The sequence below is a fragment of the Zonotrichia albicollis genome, chromosome 37, assembly GCF_047830755.1.
Source record: "Zonotrichia albicollis isolate bZonAlb1 chromosome 37, bZonAlb1.hap1, whole genome shotgun sequence".
Classification (NCBI taxonomy): domain Eukaryota; kingdom Metazoa; phylum Chordata; class Aves; order Passeriformes; family Passerellidae; genus Zonotrichia; species Zonotrichia albicollis.
The window spans coordinates 4,160,839-4,179,135 of record NC_133855.1 but is presented as its reverse complement, the minus strand read 5'-3'; positions in this window follow the sequence as shown (position 1 = coordinate 4,179,135).

Below are 18,297 nucleotides of genomic sequence, written 5' to 3'. Positions count from 1 at the left end.
GATTTTCAGGAGCCAGCAGGCCACTCCCAGCCACAGGCCCCCAAACACAAACGGTGGGCCATTTCCCTGCCAAACAAAACTGACCCACCCCGCTTCTGGCTGGCAGATTGCAGGAGCCACATGGCTCTATCAAACCAGCCCAACTCGGCACTGGAGCCACCTTTCATCTGGGAACCATCCTGCGTATCGTGGATTTTCAGGAGCCAGTAGGCCATTCGCAGCCACAGGCCCCCAAACACAAACTACGGCCCTTTTCCCTGGAAGTAAAACTGACCTGCCCATCTTCTGGCTGGCAGATTGCAGGAGCCACATGGCTCTATCAAACCAGCCAAACTTGGCAGTGGTGCCAACTTGTGTCTGGCAATCATCCTGAGTATCGTGCATTTTCAGGAGCCAGCCAGCCACTCCCAGCCTCAGGCCCCCAAACACAAACTACCGGCCCTCTTCCCCGGAAGTAAAACTGACCTGTCCATCATCTGGCTGGCAGATTGCAGGAGCCACATGGCTCTATCACACCAGCCCAACTCGGCATTGGTGCCACCTTTTGTCTGGGAACCATCATGCGCGGCGTGGATTTTAAGGAGCCAGCCGGCCATTCCCAGCCACAGGGCCCCAAACACAAACTGCGGCCCTTTTCCCTGGAAGTAAAACTGACATGCCCATCTTCTGGCTGGCAGATTGCAGGAGCCACGCGGTACTATCAAACCAGCCCGACTTGGCACTGGTACCCCTTTGGGTCTGGGAACCATCCTATGTATCGTGGATTTTCAGGAGCCAGCCGGCCACTCCCAGCACAAAGGCCCCCAACAGAAACCACATCCCTTTTCCCTGGCAAACAAAACTGACCCGCCCCGCTCCTGGCTGGCAGATTGCAGGAGCCACTTGGCTCTATCAAACCAGCCCGACTCAGCACTGGTGCCACCTTTCATCTGGGAACCATCCTGTGTATTGGGGATTTTCAGGAGCCAGCCGGCCACTCCCAGCCACAGGCCCCCAAACACAAACTACGGCCCTTTTCCCTGGAAGTAAAACAGACCTGCCCATCTTCTGGCTGGCAGATTGCAGGAGCCACATGGCTCTATCAAGCCAGCCCGACTCGGCACCGGTGCCACCTTTCATCTGGGAACCATCATGCGCGGCGTGGATTTTCAGGAGCCAGCCGGCTATTCCCAGCCACAGGCCCCCAAAGACAAACTGCGGCCCTTTTCCCTGGAAGTAAAACTGACCTGTCCATCTTCTGGCTGGCAGATTGCAGGAGCCACTTGGCTCTATCAAACCAGCCCGACTCGGCACCGGTGCCACCTTGGGTCTGGGAACCATCATGCGCGGCGTGGATTTTCAGGAGCCAGCCGGCTATTCCCCGACACAGGCCCCCAAACAGAAACTACGGCCCTTTTCCCTGGAAGTAAAACTGACCTGCCCATCTTCTGGCTGGCAGATTGCAGGAGCCACTTGGCTCTATCAAACCAGCCCGACTCGGCACTGGTGCCCCTTTGGTCTGGGAATCATCCTGCGTATCGTGGATTTTCTGGAGCCAGCAGGCCACTCCCAGCCAGAGGCCCCCAAATACAAACTGTGGGCCTTTTCCCTGCCAAACAAAACTCACCCACCCCGCTTCTGGCTGGCAGATTGCAGGAGCCACATGGCTCTATCAAACCAGCCCGACCCGGCACTGGTGCCACCTTTCATCTGGGAACCATCCTGCGTATCGTGGATTTTCAGGAGCCAGCAGGCCATTCCGAGCCACAGGCTCCCGAAAACAAACCACTGCCCTTTTCCCTGGCAAACAAAACTCACGCACCCCGCTCCTGGCTGGCAGATTGCAGGAGACGCTTGGCCCTATCAAACCAGCCGGCTTGGCACTGGTGCCACCATTCATCTGGGAACCATCCTGCGTATCGTGGATTTTCAGGAGCCAGCCGGCCACTCCCAGCCACAGGCGCCCAAACAAAAACTACGGCCCTTTTCCCTGGAAGTAAAACTGACCTGCCCATCTTCTGGCTGGCAGATTGCAGGAGCCACTTGCCTTTATCAAACCAGCCCGACTTGGCACTGGTACCCCTTCGGGTCTGGGAACCATCCTATGTATCGTGGATTTTCAGGAACCAGCCGGCCACTCCCAGCCACAGGCCCCCAACAGAAACCACGGCCCTTTTCCCTGGCAAAAAAAACTGACCCGCCCCGCTCCTGGCTGGCAGATTGCAGGAGACACTTGGCTCTATCAAACCATCCGGACTCGGCACTGGTGCCCCTTCGGTCTGGGAATCATTCTGCGTATCGTGGATTTTCAGGAGCCACCCAGCCACTCCAAGCCACAGGCCCCCAAACACAAACTAGGGCCCTTTTCCCTGGAAAAAAAACTCACACACCCCGCTTCTGGCTGGCAGATTGCAGAAGCCACATGGCTCTATCAAACCAGCCCAACTCGGCACTGGTGCCACCTTGGGTCTGGGAACCATCATGCGCGGCGTGGATTTTAAGGAGCCAGCCGGCGATTCTCAGCCACATGCCCCCAAACACAAACTACGGCCCTTTTCCCTGGAAGTAAAACAGACCTGCCCATCTTCTGGCTGTCAGATTGCAGGAGCCACTTGGCTCTATCAAACCAGCCCGACTCGGCACCGGTGCCATCTTTCATCTGGGAACCATCCTGCGTATCGTGGATTTTCAGGAGACAGCAGGCCATTCCCAGCCACAGGCCCCCCAAAAAAAGCTATGGTCCTCTTCCCTGGAAGTAAAACTGACCTGTCCATCTTCTGGCTGGCAGAATGCAGGACCCACTTGGCTCTATCAAACCAGCCCGATTTGGCACTGGTGCCCCCTTGGGTCTGGGAACCACCCTGCGTATCGTGGATTTTCAGGAGCCAGCCGGCCACTCCCAGCCACAGGCCCCCAAACACAAACTACGGCCCTTTTCCCTGGAAGTAAAACTGACCTGCCCATCTTCTGGCTGGCAGATTGCAGGAGCCACATGGCTCTATCAAACCAGCCCGACTTGGCAGTGGTGCCAACTTTGGTCTGGGAATCATCCTGAGTATCGTGCATTTTCAGGAGCCAGCCGGCCACTCCCAGCCTCAGGCCCCCAAACACAAACTACCGGCCCTCTTCCCCGGAAGTAAAACTGACCTGTCCATCTTCTGGCTGGCAGATTGCAGGAGCCACTTAGCTCTATCAAACCAGCCCGACTCGGCACTGGTGCCACCTTTCATCTGCGAACCATCCTGCGTGTCCTGGATTTTCAGGAGGCAGCAAGCCACACTCAGCCACAGGGCCCCAAACATATACCACGGCCATTTTCCCTGGAAGAAAATCTTAGCGGCCCACCTTCTGGCTGGCAGATTGCAGGAGCCACTCGGTACTATCAAACCAGCCCGACTTGGCACTGGTGCCACCTTTCATCTGGGAACCATCCTGCGTATCGTGGATTTTCAGGAGCCAGCCGGCCACAGCCAGCCACAGGTCCCCAAACACAAACTACGGCCCTTTTCCCTGGAAGTAAAATAGTCCTGCCCATCTTCTGGCTGGCAGATTGCAGGAGCCACTTGGCTCTATCAAACCAGCCCAACTCGGCACTGGTGCCACCTTTCATCTGGGAACCATCCTGCGCGGCGTGGATTTTAAGGAACCAGCCGGCCATTCAAGGCCACAGGCCCCGGAAAAAAAACCACGGCCTTTTTCCCTGGCAAACAACACTCAGCGACCCCATGTCTGGCTGACAGATTGCAGGAGCCACTTGGCTCTATCAAACCAGCCCGACTCAGCACTGGTGCCACCTTTCATCTGGGAACCATCCTGTGTATTGGGGATTTTCAGGAGCCAGCAGGCCACTCCCAGCCACAGGCCCCCAAACACAAACTACGGCCCTTTTCCCTGGAAGTAAAACTGACCTGCCCATCTTCTGGCTGGCAGATTGCAGGAGCCACTTGGCTCTATCAAACCAGCCCGACTCGGCACTGGTGCCACCTTGGGTCTGGGAACCATCCTGCGCGTCGTGGATTTCCAGGAGCCAGCCAGCCATTCCCAGCCACAGGCCCCTGAAAACAAATCACGGCCCTTTTCCCTGGCAAACAAAACTCACCCACCCCGCTTCTGGCTGGCAGATTGCAGGAGCCACTTGCCTCTATCAAACCAGCCCGACTTGGCACTGGTACCCCTTTGGGTCTGGGAACCATCCTATGTATCGTGGATTTTCAGGAGCCAGCCGGCCACTCCCAGCACAAAGGCCCCCAACAGAAACCACATCCCTTTTCCCTGGCAAACAAAACTGACCCGCCCCGCTCCTGGCTGGCAGATTGCAGGATCCACTTGGCTCTATCAAACCAGCCCGACTCAGCACTGGTGCCACCTTTCATCTGGGAACCATCCTGTGTATTGGGGATTTTCAGGAGCCAGCCGGCCACTCCCAGCCACAGGCCCCCAAACACAAACTACGGCCCTTTTCCCTGGAAGTAAAACAGACCTGCCCATCTTCTGGCTGGCAGATTGCAGGAGCCACATGGCTCTATCAAGCCAGCCCGACTCGGCACCGGTGCCACCTTTCATCTGGGAACCATCATGCGCGGCGTGGATTTTCAGGAGCCAGCCGGCTATTCCCAGCCACAGGCCCCCAAAGACAAACTGCGGCCCTTTTCCCTGGAAGTAAAACTGACCTGTCCATCTTCTGGCTGGCAGATTGCAGGAGCCACTTGGCTCTATCAAACCAGCCCGACTCGGCACCGGTGCCACCTTGGGTCTGGGAACCATCATGCGCGGCGTGGATTTTCAGGAGCCAGCCGGCTATTCCCCGACACAGGCCCCCAAACACAAACTACGGCCCTTTTCCCTGGAAGTAAATCTGACCTGCCCATCTTCTGGCTGGCAGATTGCAGGAGCCACTTGGCTCTATCAAACCAGCCCGACTCGGCACTGGTGCCCCTTTGGCCTGGGAATCATCCTGCATATCGTGGATTTTCAGGAGCCAGCAGGCCACTCCCAGCCACAGGCCCCCAAACACAAACGGTGGGCCATTTCCCTGCCAAAAAAAACTGACCCACCCCGCTTCTGGCTGGCAGATTGCAGGAGCCACATGGCTCTATCAAACCAGCCCAACTCGGCACTGGAGCCACCTTTCATCTGGGAACCATCCTGCGTATCGTGGATTTTCAGGAGCCAGTAGGCCATTCGCAGCCACAGGCCCCCAAACACAAACTACGGCCCTTTTCCCTGGAAGTAAAACTGACCTGCCCATCTTCTGGCTGGCAGATTGCAGGAGCCACATGGCTCTATCAAACCAGCCAAACTTGGCAGTGGTGCCAACTTGTGTCTGGCAATCATCCTGAGTATCGTGCATTTTCAGGAGCCAGCCAGCCACTCCCAGCCTCAGGCCCCCAAACACAAACTACCGGCCCTCTTCCCCGGAAGTAAAACTGACCTGTCCATCATCTGGCTGGCAGATTGCAGGAGCCACATGGCTCTATCACACCAGCCCAACTCGGCATTGGTGCCACCTTTTGTCTGGGAACCATCATGCGCGGCGTGGATTTTAAGGAGCCAGCCGGCCATTCCCAGCCACAGGGCCCCAAACACAAACTGCGGCCCTTTTCCCTGGAAGTAAAACTGACATGCCCATCTTCTGGCTGGCAGATTGCAGGAGCCACGCGGTACTATCAAACCAGCCCGACTTGGCACTGGTACCCCTTTGGGTCTGGGAACCATCCTATGTATCGTGGATTTTCAGGAGCCAGCCGGCCACTCCCAGCACAAAGGCCCCCAACAGAAACCACATCCCTTTTCCCTGGCAAACAAAACTGACCCGCCCCGCTCCTGGCTGGCAGATTGCAGGAGCCACTTGGCTCTATCAAACCAGCCCGACTCAGCACTGGTGCCACCTTTCATCTGGGAACCATCCTGTGTATTGGGGATTTTCAGGAGCCAGCCGGCCACTCCCAGCCACAGGCCCCCAAACACAAACTACGGCCCTTTTCCCTGGAAGTAAAACAGACCTGCCCATCTTCTGGCTGGCAGATTGCAGGAGCCACATGGCTCTATCAAGCCAGCCCGACTCGGCACCGGTGCCACCTTTCATCTGGGAACCATCATGCGCGGCGTGGATTTTCAGGAGCCAGCCGGCTATTCCCAGCCACAGGCCCCCAAAGACAAACTGCGGCCCTTTTCCCTGGAAGTAAAACTGACCTGTCCATCTTCTGGCTGGCAGATTGCAGGAGCCACTTGGCTCTATCAAACCAGCCCGACTCGGCACCGGTGCCACCTTGGGTCTGGGAACCATCATGCGCGGCGTGGATTTTCAGGAGCCAGCCGGCTATTCCCCGACACAGGCCCCCAAACAGAAACTACGGCCCTTTTCCCTGGAAGTAAAACTGACCTGCCCATCTTCTGGCTGGCAGATTGCAGGAGCCACTTGGCTCTATCAAACCAGCCCGACTCGGCACTGGTGCCCCTTTGGTCTGGGAATCATCCTGCGTATCGTGGATTTTCTGGAGCCAGCAGGCCACTCCCAGCCAGAGGCCCCCAAATACAAACTGTGGGCCTTTTCCCTGCCAAACAAAACTCACCCACCCCGCTTCTGGCTGGCAGATTGCAGGAGCCACATGGCTCTATCAAACCAGCCCGACCCGGCACTGGTGCCACCTTTCATCTGGGAACCATCCTGCGTATCGTGGATTTTCAGGAGCCAGCAGGCCATTCCGAGCCACAGGCTCCCGAAAACAAACCACTGCCCTTTTCCCTGGCAAACAAAACTCACGCACCCCGCTCCTGGCTGGCAGATTGCAGGAGACGCTTGGCCCTATCAAACCAGCCGGCTTGGCACTGGTGCCACCATTCATCTGGGAACCATCCTGCGTATCGTGGATTTTCAGGAGCCAGCCGGCCACTCCCAGCCACAGGCGCCCAAACAAAAACTACGGCCCTTTTCCCTGGAAGTAAAACTGACCTGCCCATCTTCTGGCTGGCAGATTGCAGGAGCCACTTGCCTTTATCAAACCAGCCCGACTTGGCACTGGTACCCCTTCGGGTCTGGGAACCATCCTATGTATCGTGGATTTTCAGGAACCAGCCGGCCACTCCCAGCCACAGGCCCCCAACAGAAACCACGGCCCTTTTCCCTGGCAAAAAAAACTGACCCGCCCCGCTCCTGGCTGGCAGATTGCAGGAGACACTTGGCTCTATCAAACCATCCGGACTCGGCACTGGTGCCCCTTCGGTCTGGGAATCATTCTGCGTATCGTGGATTTTCAGGAGCCACCCAGCCACTCCAAGCCACAGGCCCCCAAACACAAACTAGGGCCCTTTTCCCTGGAAAAAAAACTCACACACCCCGCTTCTGGCTGGCAGATTGCAGAAGCCACATGGCTCTATCAAACCAGCCCAACTCGGCACTGGTGCCACCTTGGGTCTGGGAACCATCATGCGCGGCGTGGATTTTAAGGAGCCAGCCGGCGATTCTCAGCCACATGCCCCCAAACACAAACTACGGCCCTTTTCCCTGGAAGTAAAACAGACCTGCCCATCTTCTGGCTGTCAGATTGCAGGAGCCACTTGGCTCTATCAAACCAGCCCGACTCGGCACCGGTGCCATCTTTCATCTGGGAACCATCCTGCGTATCGTGGATTTTCAGGAGACAGCAGGCCATTCCCAGCCACAGGCCCCCCAAAAAAAGCTATGGTCCTCTTCCCTGGAAGTAAAACTGACCTGTCCATCTTCTGGCTGGCAGAATGCAGGACCCACTTGGCTCTATCAAACCAGCCCGATTTGGCACTGGTGCCCCCTTGGGTCTGGGAACCACCCTGCGTATCGTGGATTTTCAGGAGCCAGCCGGCCACTCCCAGCCACAGGCCCCCAAACACAAACTACGGCCCTTTTCCCTGGAAGTAAAACTGACCTGCCCATCTTCTGGCTGGCAGATTGCAGGAGCCACATGGCTCTATCAAACCAGCCCGACTTGGCAGTGGTGCCAACTTTGGTCTGGGAATCATCCTGAGTATCGTGCATTTTCAGGAGCCAGCCGGCCACTCCCAGCCTCAGGCCCCCAAACACAAACTACCGGCCCTCTTCCCCGGAAGTAAAACTGACCTGTCCATCTTCTGGCTGGCAGATTGCAGGAGCCACTTAGCTCTATCAAACCAGCCCGACTCGGCACTGGTGCCACCTTTCATCTGCGAACCATCCTGCGTGTCCTGGATTTTCAGGAGGCAGCAAGCCACACTCAGCCACAGGGCCCCAAACATATACCACGGCCATTTTCCCTGGAAGAAAATCTTAGCGGCCCACCTTCTGGCTGGCAGATTGCAGGAGCCACTCGGTACTATCAAACCAGCCCGACTTGGCACTGGTGCCACCTTTCATCTGGGAACCATCCTGCGTATCGTGGATTTTCAGGAGCCAGCCGGCCACAGCCAGCCACAGGTCCCCAAACACAAACTACGGCCCTTTTCCCTGGAAGTAAAATAGTCCTGCCCATCTTCTGGCTGGCAGATTGCAGGAGCCACTTGGCTCTATCAAACCAGCCCAACTCGGCACTGGTGCCACCTTTCATCTGGGAACCATCCTGCGCGGCGTGGATTTTAAGGAACCAGCCGGCCATTCAAGGCCACAGGCCCCGGAAAAAAAACCACGGCCTTTTTCCCTGGCAAACAACACTCAGCGACCCCATGTCTGGCTGACAGATTGCAGGAGCCACTTGGCTCTATCAAACCAGCCCGACTCAGCACTGGTGCCACCTTTCATCTGGGAACCATCCTGTGTATTGGGGATTTTCAGGAGCCAGCAGGCCACTCCCAGCCACAGGCCCCCAAACACAAACTACGGCCCTTTTCCCTGGAAGTAAAACTGACCTGCCCATCTTCTGGCTGGCAGATTGCAGGAGCCACTTGGCTCTATCAAACCAGCCCGACTCGGCACTGGTGCCACCTTGGGTCTGGGAACCATCCTGCGCGTCGTGGATTTCCAGGAGCCAGCCAGCCATTCCCAGCCACAGGCCCCTGAAAACAAATCACGGCCCTTTTCCCTGGCAAACAAAACTCACCCACCCCGCTTCTGGCTGGCAGATTGCAGGAGCCACTTGCCTCTATCAAACCAGCCCGACTTGGCACTGGTACCCCTTTGGGTCTGGGAACCATCCTATGTATCGTGGATTTTCAGGAACCAGCCGGCCACTCCCAGCACAAAGGCCCCCAACAGAAACCGCATCCCTTTTCCCTGGCAAACAAAACTGACCCGCCCCGCTCCTGGCTGGCAGATTGCAGGAGCCACTTGGCTCTATCAAACCAGCCCGACTCAGCACTGGTGCCACCTTTCATCTGGGAACCATCCTGTGTATTGGGGATTTTCAGGAGCCAGCCGGCCACTCCCAGCCACAGGCCCCCAAACACAAACTACGGCCCTTTTCCCTGGAAGTAAAACAGACCTGCCCATCTTCTGGCTGGCAGTTTGCAGGAGCCACATGGCTCTATCAAGCCAGCCCGACTCGGCACCGGTGCCACCTTTCATCTGGGAACCATCATGCGCGGCGTGGATTTTCAGGAGCCAGCCGGCTATTCCCAGCCACAGGCCCCCAAACACAAACTGCGGCCCTTTTCCCTGGAAGTAAAACTGACCTGTCCATCTTCTGGCTGGCAGATTGCAGGAGCCACTTGGCTCTATCAAACCAGCCCGACTCGGCACCGGTGCCACCTTGGGTCTGGGAACCATCATGCGCGGCGTGGATTTTCAGGAGCCAGCCGGCTATTCCCCGACAGAGGCCCCCAAACAGAAACTACGGCCCTTTTCCCTGGAAGTAAAACTGACCTGCCCATCTTCTGGCTGGCAGATTGCAGGAGCCACTTGGCTCTATCAAACCAGCCCGACTCGGCACTGGTGCCCCTTTGGTCTGGGAATCATCCTGCGTATCGTGGATTTTCAGGAGCCAGCAGGCCACTCCCAGCCAGAGGCCCCCAAATACAAACTGTGGGCCTTTTCCCTGCCAAACAAAACTCACCCACCCCGCTTCTGGCTGGCAGATTGCAGGAGACACTTGGCCCTATCAAACCAGCCGGCTTGGCACTGGTGCCACCATTCATCTGGGAACCATCCTGCGTATCGTGGATTTTCAGGAGCCAGCCGGCCACTCCCAGCCACAGGCGCCCAAACAAAAACTACGGCCCTTTTCCCTGGAAGTAAAACTGACCTGCCCATCTTCTGGCTGGCAGATTGCAGGAGCCACTTGCCTTTATCAAACCAGCCCGACTTGGCACTGGTACCCCTTCGGGTCTGGGAACCATCCTATGTATCGTGGATTTTCAGGAACCAGCCGGCCACTCCCAGCCACAGGCCCCCAACAGAAACCACGGCCCTTTTCCCTGGCAAAAAAAACTGACCCGCCCCGCTCCTGGCTGGCAGATTGCAGGAGACACTTGGCTCTATCAAACCATCCGGACTCGGCACTGGTGCCCCTTCGGTCTGGGAATCATTCTGCGTATCGTGGATTTTCAGGAGCCACCCAGCCACTCCAAGCCACAGGCCCCCAAACACAAACTAGGGCCCTTTTCCCTGGAAAAAAAACTCACACACCCCGCTTCTGGCTGGCAGATTGCAGAAGCCACATGGCTCTATCAAACCAGCCCAACTCGGCACTGGTGCCACCTTGGGTCTGGGAACCATCATGCGCGGCGTGGATTTTAAGGAGCCAGCCGGCGATTCTCAGCCACATGCCCCCAAACACAAACTACGGCCCTTTTCCCTGGAAGTAAAACAGACCTGCCCATCTTCTGGCTGTCAGATTGCAGGAGCCACATGGCTCTATCAAACCAGCCCGACTTGGCAGTGGTGCCAACTTTGGTCTGGGAATCATCCTGAGTATCGTGCATTTTCAGGAGACAGCAGGCCATTCCCAGCCACAGGCCCCCCAAAAAAAGCTATGGTCCTCTTCCCTGGAAGTAAAACTGACCTGTCCATCTTCTGGCTGGCAGAATGCAGGACCCACTTGGCTCTATCAAACCAGCCCGATTTGGCACTGGTGCCCCCTTGGGTCTGGGAACCACCCTGCGTATCGTGGATTTTCAGGAGCCAGCCGGCCACTCCCAGCCACAGGCCCCCAAACACAAACTACGGCCCTTTTCCCTGGAAGTAAAACTGACCTGCCCATCTTCTGGCTGGCAGATTGCAGGAGCCACATGGCTCTATCAAACCAGCCCGACTTGGCAGTGGTGCCAACTTTGGTCTGGGAATCATCCTGAGTATCGTGCATTTTCAGGAGCCAGCCGGCCACTCCCAGCCTCAGGCCCCCAAACACAAACTACCAGCCCTCTTCCCCGGAAGTAAAACTGACCTGTCCATCTTCTGGCTGGCAGATTGCAGGAGCCACTTAGCTCTATCAAACCAGCCCGACTCGGCACTGGTGCCACCTTTCATCTGCGAACCATCCTGCGTGTCCTGGATTTTCAGGAGGCAGCAAGCCACACTCAGCCACAGGGCCCCAAACATATACCACGGCCATTTTCCCTGGAAGAAAATCTTAGCGGCCCACCTTCTGGCTGGCAGATTGCAGGAGCCACTCGGTACTATCAAACCAGCCCGACTTGGCACTGGTGCCACCTTTCATCTGGGAACCATCCTGCGTATCGTGGATTTTCAGGAGCCAGCCGGCCACAGCCAGCCACAGGTCCCCAAACACAAACTACAGCCCTTTTCCCTGGAAGTAAAAAAGTCCTGCCCATCTTCTGGCTGGCAGATTGCAGGAGCCACTTGGCTCTATCAAACCAGCCCAACTCGGCACTGGTGCCACCTTTCATCTGGGAACCATCCTGCGCGGCGTGGATTTTAAGGAACCAGCCGGCCATTCAAGGCCACAGGCCCCGGAAAAAAAACCACGGCCTTTTTCCCTGGCAAACAACACTCAGCGACCCCATGTCTGGCTGACAGATTGCAGGAGCCACTTGGCTCTATCAAACCAGCCCGACTCAGCACTGGTGCCACCTTTCATCTGGGAACCATCCTGTGTATTGGGGATTTTCAGGAGCCAGCAGGCCACTCCCAGCCACAGGCCCCCAAACACAAACTACGGCCCTTTTCCCTGGAAGTAAAACAGACATGCCCATCCTCTGGCTGGCAGATTGCAGGAGCCACATGGCTCTATCAAACCAGCCCAACTCGGACCTGGTGCCACCTTGGGTCTGGGAACCATCATGCGCGGTGTGGATTTTCAGGAGCCAGCCGGCCACTCCCAGCCACAGGCCCCCAAACACAAACTACGGCCCTTTTCCCTGGAAGTAAAACTGACCTGCCCATCTTCTGGCTGGCAGATTGCAGGAGCCACTTGGCTCTATCAAACCAGCCCGACTCGGCACTGGTGCCACCTTGGGTCTGGGAACCATCCTGCGCGGCGTGGATTTTCAGGAGCCAGCCGGCCACTCCCAGCCACAGGCCCTGAAAACAAACCACGGCCCTTTTCCCTGGCGAACAAAACTCACCCACCCCGCTTCTGGCTGGCAGATTGCAGGAGCCACCTTGCTCTATCAAACCAGCCCGACTCGGCTCTGGTGCCACCTTGGGTATGGGAACCATCATGCGCAGCGTGGATTTTCAGGAGCCAGCCGGGTATTCCCCGACACAGGCCCCCAAACACAAACTACGGCCCTTTTCCCTGGAAGTAAAACTGACCTGCCCATCTTCTGGCTGGCAGATTGCAGGAGCCACTTGGCTCTATCAAACCAGCCCGACTCGGCACTGGTGCCCCTTTGGCCTGGGAATCATCCTGCGTATCGTGGATTTTCAGGAGCCAGCAGGCCACTCCCAGCCACAGGCCCCCAAACACAAACGGTGGGCCATTTCCCTGCCAAACAAAACTCTCCCACCCCGCTTCTGGCTGGCAGATTGCAGGAGCCACATGGCTCTATCAAACCAGCCCAACTCGGCACTGGAGCCACCTTTCATCTGGGAACCATCCTGCGTATCGTGGATTTTCAGGAGCCAGTAGGCCATTCCCAGCCACAGGCCCCCAAACACAAACTACGGCCCTTTTCCCTGGAAGTAAAACTGACCTGCCCATCTTCTGGCTGGCAGATTGCCGGAGCCACATGGCTCTATCAAACCAGCCAAACTTGGCAGTGGTGCCAACTTGTGTCTGGCAATCATCCTGAGTATCGTGCATTTTCAGGAGCCAGCCAGCCAATCCCAGCCTCAGGCCCCCAAACACAAACTACCGGCCCTCTTCCCCGGAAGTAAAACTGACCTGTTCATCATCTGGCTGGCAGATTGCAGGAGCCACATGGCTCTATCACACCAGCCCAACTCGGCATTGGTGCCACCTTTTGTCTGGGAACCATCATGCGCGGCGTGGATTTTAAGGAGCCAGCCGGCCATTCCCAGCCACAGGGCCCCAAACACAAACTACGGCCCTTTTCCCTGGAAGTAAAACAGACATGCCCATCCTCTGGCTGGCAGATTGCAGGAGCCACATGGCTCTATCAAACCAGCCCAACTCGGACCTGGTGCCACCTTGGGTCTGGGAACCATCATGAGCGGCGTGGATTTTAAGGAGCCAGCTGGCCATTCCCAGCCACACGCCCCCAACACAAACTACGGCCCTTTTCCCTGGAAGTAAAATTGACCTGCCCATCTTCTGGCAAGCAGAATGCAGGAGCAACTTGGCTCTATCAAACCAGCTCAACTCGGCACTGGTGCCACCTTGGGTCTGGGAACCATCATGCGCGGCGTGGATTTTCAGGAGCCAGCCGGCCATTCCCAGCCACAGGCCCCCAAACAGAAACTACGGCCCTTTTCCCTGGAAGTAAAACTGACCTGCCCATCTTCTGGCTGTCAGATTGCAGGAGCCACTTGGCTCTATCAAACCAGCCCGACTCGGCACTGGTGCCACCTTGGGTCTGGGAACCATCCTGCGCGGCGTGGATTTTCAGGAGCCAGCCGGCCACTCCCAGCCACAGGCCCTGAAAACAAACCACGGCCCTTTTCTCTAGCAAACAAAACTCACCCACCCCGCTTCTGGCTGGCAGATTGCAGGAGCCACCTTGCTCTATCAAACCAGCCCGACTCGGCTCTGGTGCCACCTTGGGTATGGGAACCATCATGCGCGGCGTGGATTTTCAGGAGCCAGCCGGGTATTCCCCGACACAGGCCCCCAAACACAAACTACGGCCCTTTTCCCTGGAAGTAAATCTGACCTGCCCATCTTCTGGCTGGCAGATTGCAGGAGCCACTTGGCTCTATCAAACCAGCCCGACTCGGCACTGGTGCCCCTTTGGCCTGGGAATCATCCTGCGTATCGTGGATTTTCAGGAGCCAGCAGGCCACTCCCAGCCACAGGCCCCCAAACACAAACGGTGGGCCATTTCCCTGCCAAACAAAACTGACCCACCCCGCTTCTGGCTGGCAGATTGCAGGAGCCACATGGCTCTATCAAACCAGCCAAACTTGGCAGTGGTGCCAACTTGTGTCTGGCAATCATCCTGAGTATCGTGCATTTTCAGGAGCCAGCCAGCCACTCCCAGCCTCAGGCCCCCAAACACAAACTACCGGCCCTCTTCCCCGGAAGTAAAACTGACCTGTCCATCTTCTGGCTGGCAGATTGCAGGAACCACATGGCTCTATCACACCAGCCCAACTCGGCATTGGTGCCACCTTTTGTCTGGGAACCATCATGCGCGGCGTGGATTTTAAGGAGCCAGCCGGCCATTCCCAGCCACAGGGCCCCAAACACAAACTGCGGCCCTTTTCCCTGGAAGTAAAACTGACATGCCCATCTTCTGGCTGGCAGATTGCAGGAGCCACGTGGTACTATCAAACCAGCCCGACTTGGCACTGGTGCCATTTTATTCATTTGGGAACCATCCAGCGCGACATGGATTTTCAGGAGCCAGCCGGCCACTCCCAGCCACAGGCCCCCAAACACAAACTACGGCCCTTTTCCCTGGAAGTAAAACTGACCTGCCCATCTTCTGGCTGGCAGATTGCAGGAGCCACTTGGCTCTATCAAACCAGCCCGACTCGGCACTGGTGCCACCTTGGGTCTGGGAACCATCCGGCGCGTCGTGGATTTCCAGGAGCCAGCCAGCCATTCCCAGCCACAGGCCCCTGAAAACAAATCACGGCCCTTTTCCCTGGCAAACAAAACTCACCCACCCCGCTTCTGGCTGGCAGATTGCAGGAGCCACTTGCCACTATCAAACCAGCCCGACTTGGCACTGGTACCCCTTTGGGTCTGGGAACCATCCTATGTATCGTGGATTTTCAGGAGCCAGCCGGCCACTCCCAGCACAAAGGCCCCCAACAGAAACCACATCCCTTTTCCCTGGCAAACAAAACAGACCCGCCCTGCTCCTGGCTGGCAGATTGCAGGAGCCACTTGGCTCTATCAAACCAGCCCGACTCAGCACTGGTGCCACCTTTCATCTGGGAACCATCCTGTGTATTGGGGATTTTCAGGAGCCAGCCGGCCACTCCCAGCCACAGGCCCCCAAACACAAACTACGGCCCTTTTCCCTGGAAGTAAAACAGACCTGCCCATCTTCTGGCTGGCAGATTGCAGGAGCCACATGGCTCTATCAAGCCAGCCCGACTCGGCACCGGTGCCACCTTTCATCTGGGAACCATCATGCGCGGCGTGGATTTTCAGGAGCCAGCCGGCTATTCCCAGCCACAGGCCCCCAAACACAAACTGCGGCCCTTTTCCCTGGAAGTAAAACTGACCTGTCCATCTTCTGGCTGGCAGATTGCAGGAGCCACTCTGCTCTATCAAACCAGCCCGACTCGGCACTGGTGCCCCTTTGGTCTGGGAATCATCCTGCGTATCGTGGATTTTCAGGAGCCAGCAGGCCACTCCAAGCCAGAGGCCCCCAAACACAAACTGTGGGCCTTTTCCCTGCCAAACAAAACTCACCCACCCCGCTTCTGGCTGGCAGATTGCAGGAGCCACATGGCTCTATCAAAACAGCCCGACTCGGCACGGGTGCCACCTTTCATCTGGGAACCATCCGGCATGTCGTGGATTTTCAGGAGCCAGTAGGCCATTCCCAGCCACAGGCCCCCCAAAAAAATCTATGGTCCTTTTCCCTGGAAGTAAAACTGACCTGTCCATCTTCTGGCTGGCAGAATGCAGGAGCCACTTGGCTCTATCAAACCAGCCCGATTTGGCACTGGTGCCCCCTTGGGTCTGGGAACCATCCTATGTATCGTGGATTTTCAGGAGCCAGCCGGCCACTCCCAGCACAAAGGCCCCCAACAGAAACCACATCCCTTTTCCCTGGTAAACAAAACTGACCCGCCCCGCTCCTGGCTGGCAGATTGCAGGAGCCACTTGGCTCTATCAAACCAGCCCGACTCGGCACCGGTGCCACCTTTCATCTGGGAACCATCATGCGCGGCGTGGATTTTCAGGAGCCAGCCGGCTATTCCCCGACACAGGCCCCCAAACACAAACTGCGGCCCTTTTCCCTGGAAGGAAAACTGACCTGCCCATCTTCTGGCTGTCAGATTGCAGGAGCCACTTGGCTCTATCAAACCAGCCCGACTCGGCACTGGTGCCACCTTTGGTCTGGGAATCATCCTGCGTATCGTGGATTTTCAGGAGCCAGCAGGCCACTCCCAGCCACAGGACCGCAAACAAAAAACTACGGCCCTTTTCCTGCCCATCTTCCTGTGGCTGGCAGATTGCAGGAGCCACATGGCTCTATCAAACCAGCCCGACTTGGCAGTGGTGCCAACTTGGGTCTGGCAATCATCCTGAGTATCGTGCATTTTCAGGTGCCAGGCAGCCACTCCCAGCCTCAGGCCCCCAAACAAAAACTACTGGCCCTCTTCGGCAGAAGTAAAACTGACCTGCCCATCTTCTGGCTGGCAGATTGCAGGAGCCACTTAGCTCTATCAAACCAGCCCGACTTGGCACTGGTGCCACCTGCAATCTGGGAACCATCCTGCGTGTCGTGGATTTTCAGGAGCCAGCCAGCCACTCTCAGCCACAGGGCCCCAAACACATACCACGGCCATTTTCCCTGGAAGAAAATCTCAGCGGCCCACCTTCTGGCTGGCAGATTGCAGGAGCCACTCGGTACTATCAAACCAGCCCAACTTGGCACTGGTGCCACCTTTCATCTGGGAACCATCCTGCGTATCTTGGATTTTAAGGAGCCAGCCGGCCACAGCCAGCCACAGGTCCCCAAAAACAAACTACGGCCCTTTACCCTGGAAGTAAAACTGACCTGCCCATCATCTGGCTGGCAGATTGCAGGAGCCACTTGGCTCTATCAAAACAGCCCGACTCGGCACTGGTGCCACCTTTCATCTGGGAACCATCCTGCGCGGCGTGGATTTTAAGGAACCAGCCGGCCATTCAAGGCCACAGGCCCCGGAAAAAAAACCACGGCCTTTTTCCCTGGCAAACAAAACTCAGCGACCCCGCTTCTGGCTGACAGATTGCAGGAGCCACATGGCTCTATCACACCAGCCCAACTCGGCACTGGTTCCACCTTGGGTCTGGGAAACATCATGCGCGGCGTGGATTTTAAGGAGCCAGCCGGCCATTCCCAGCCACAGGGCCCCAAACACAAACTGCGGCCCTTTTCCCTGGAAGTAAAACTGACATGCCCATCTTCTGGCTGGCAGATTGCAGGAGCCACGCGGTACTATCAAACCAGCCCGACTTGGCACTGGTGCCATTTTTTTCATTTGGGAACCATCCAGCCCGGCATGGATTTTCAGGAGCCAGCCGGCCACTCCCAGCCACAGGCCCCCAAACACAAACTACGGCCCTTTTCCCTGGAAGTAAAACAGACATGCCCATCCTCTGGCTGGCAGATTGCAGGAGCCACTTGCCTCTATCAAACCAGCCCGACTCGGCACTGGTGCCACCTTGGGTCTGGGAACCATCCTGCGCGGCGTGGATTTTCAGGAGCCAGCCGGCAATTCCCAGCCACAGGCCCCTGAAAACAAATCACGGCCCTTTTCCCTGGCAAACAAAACTCACCCACCCCTCTTATGGATGGCAGATTGCAGGAGCCACTTGGCTCTATCAAACCAGCCCGACTCAGCACTGGTGCCACCTTTCATCTGGGAACCATCCTGTGAATTGGGGATTTTAAGGAGCCAGCCGGCCATTCCCAGCCACAGGCCCCCAACACAAACTACGGCCCTTTTCCCTGGAAGTAAAATTCACCTGCCCATCTTCTGGCTGGCAGATTGCAGGAGCCACTTGGCTCTATCAAAGCAGCCCAACTCGGCACTGGTGCCACCTTGGGTCTGGGAACCATCATGCGCGGCGTGGATTTTAAGGAGCCAGCCGGCCATTCCCAGCCACAGGCCCCCAAACACAA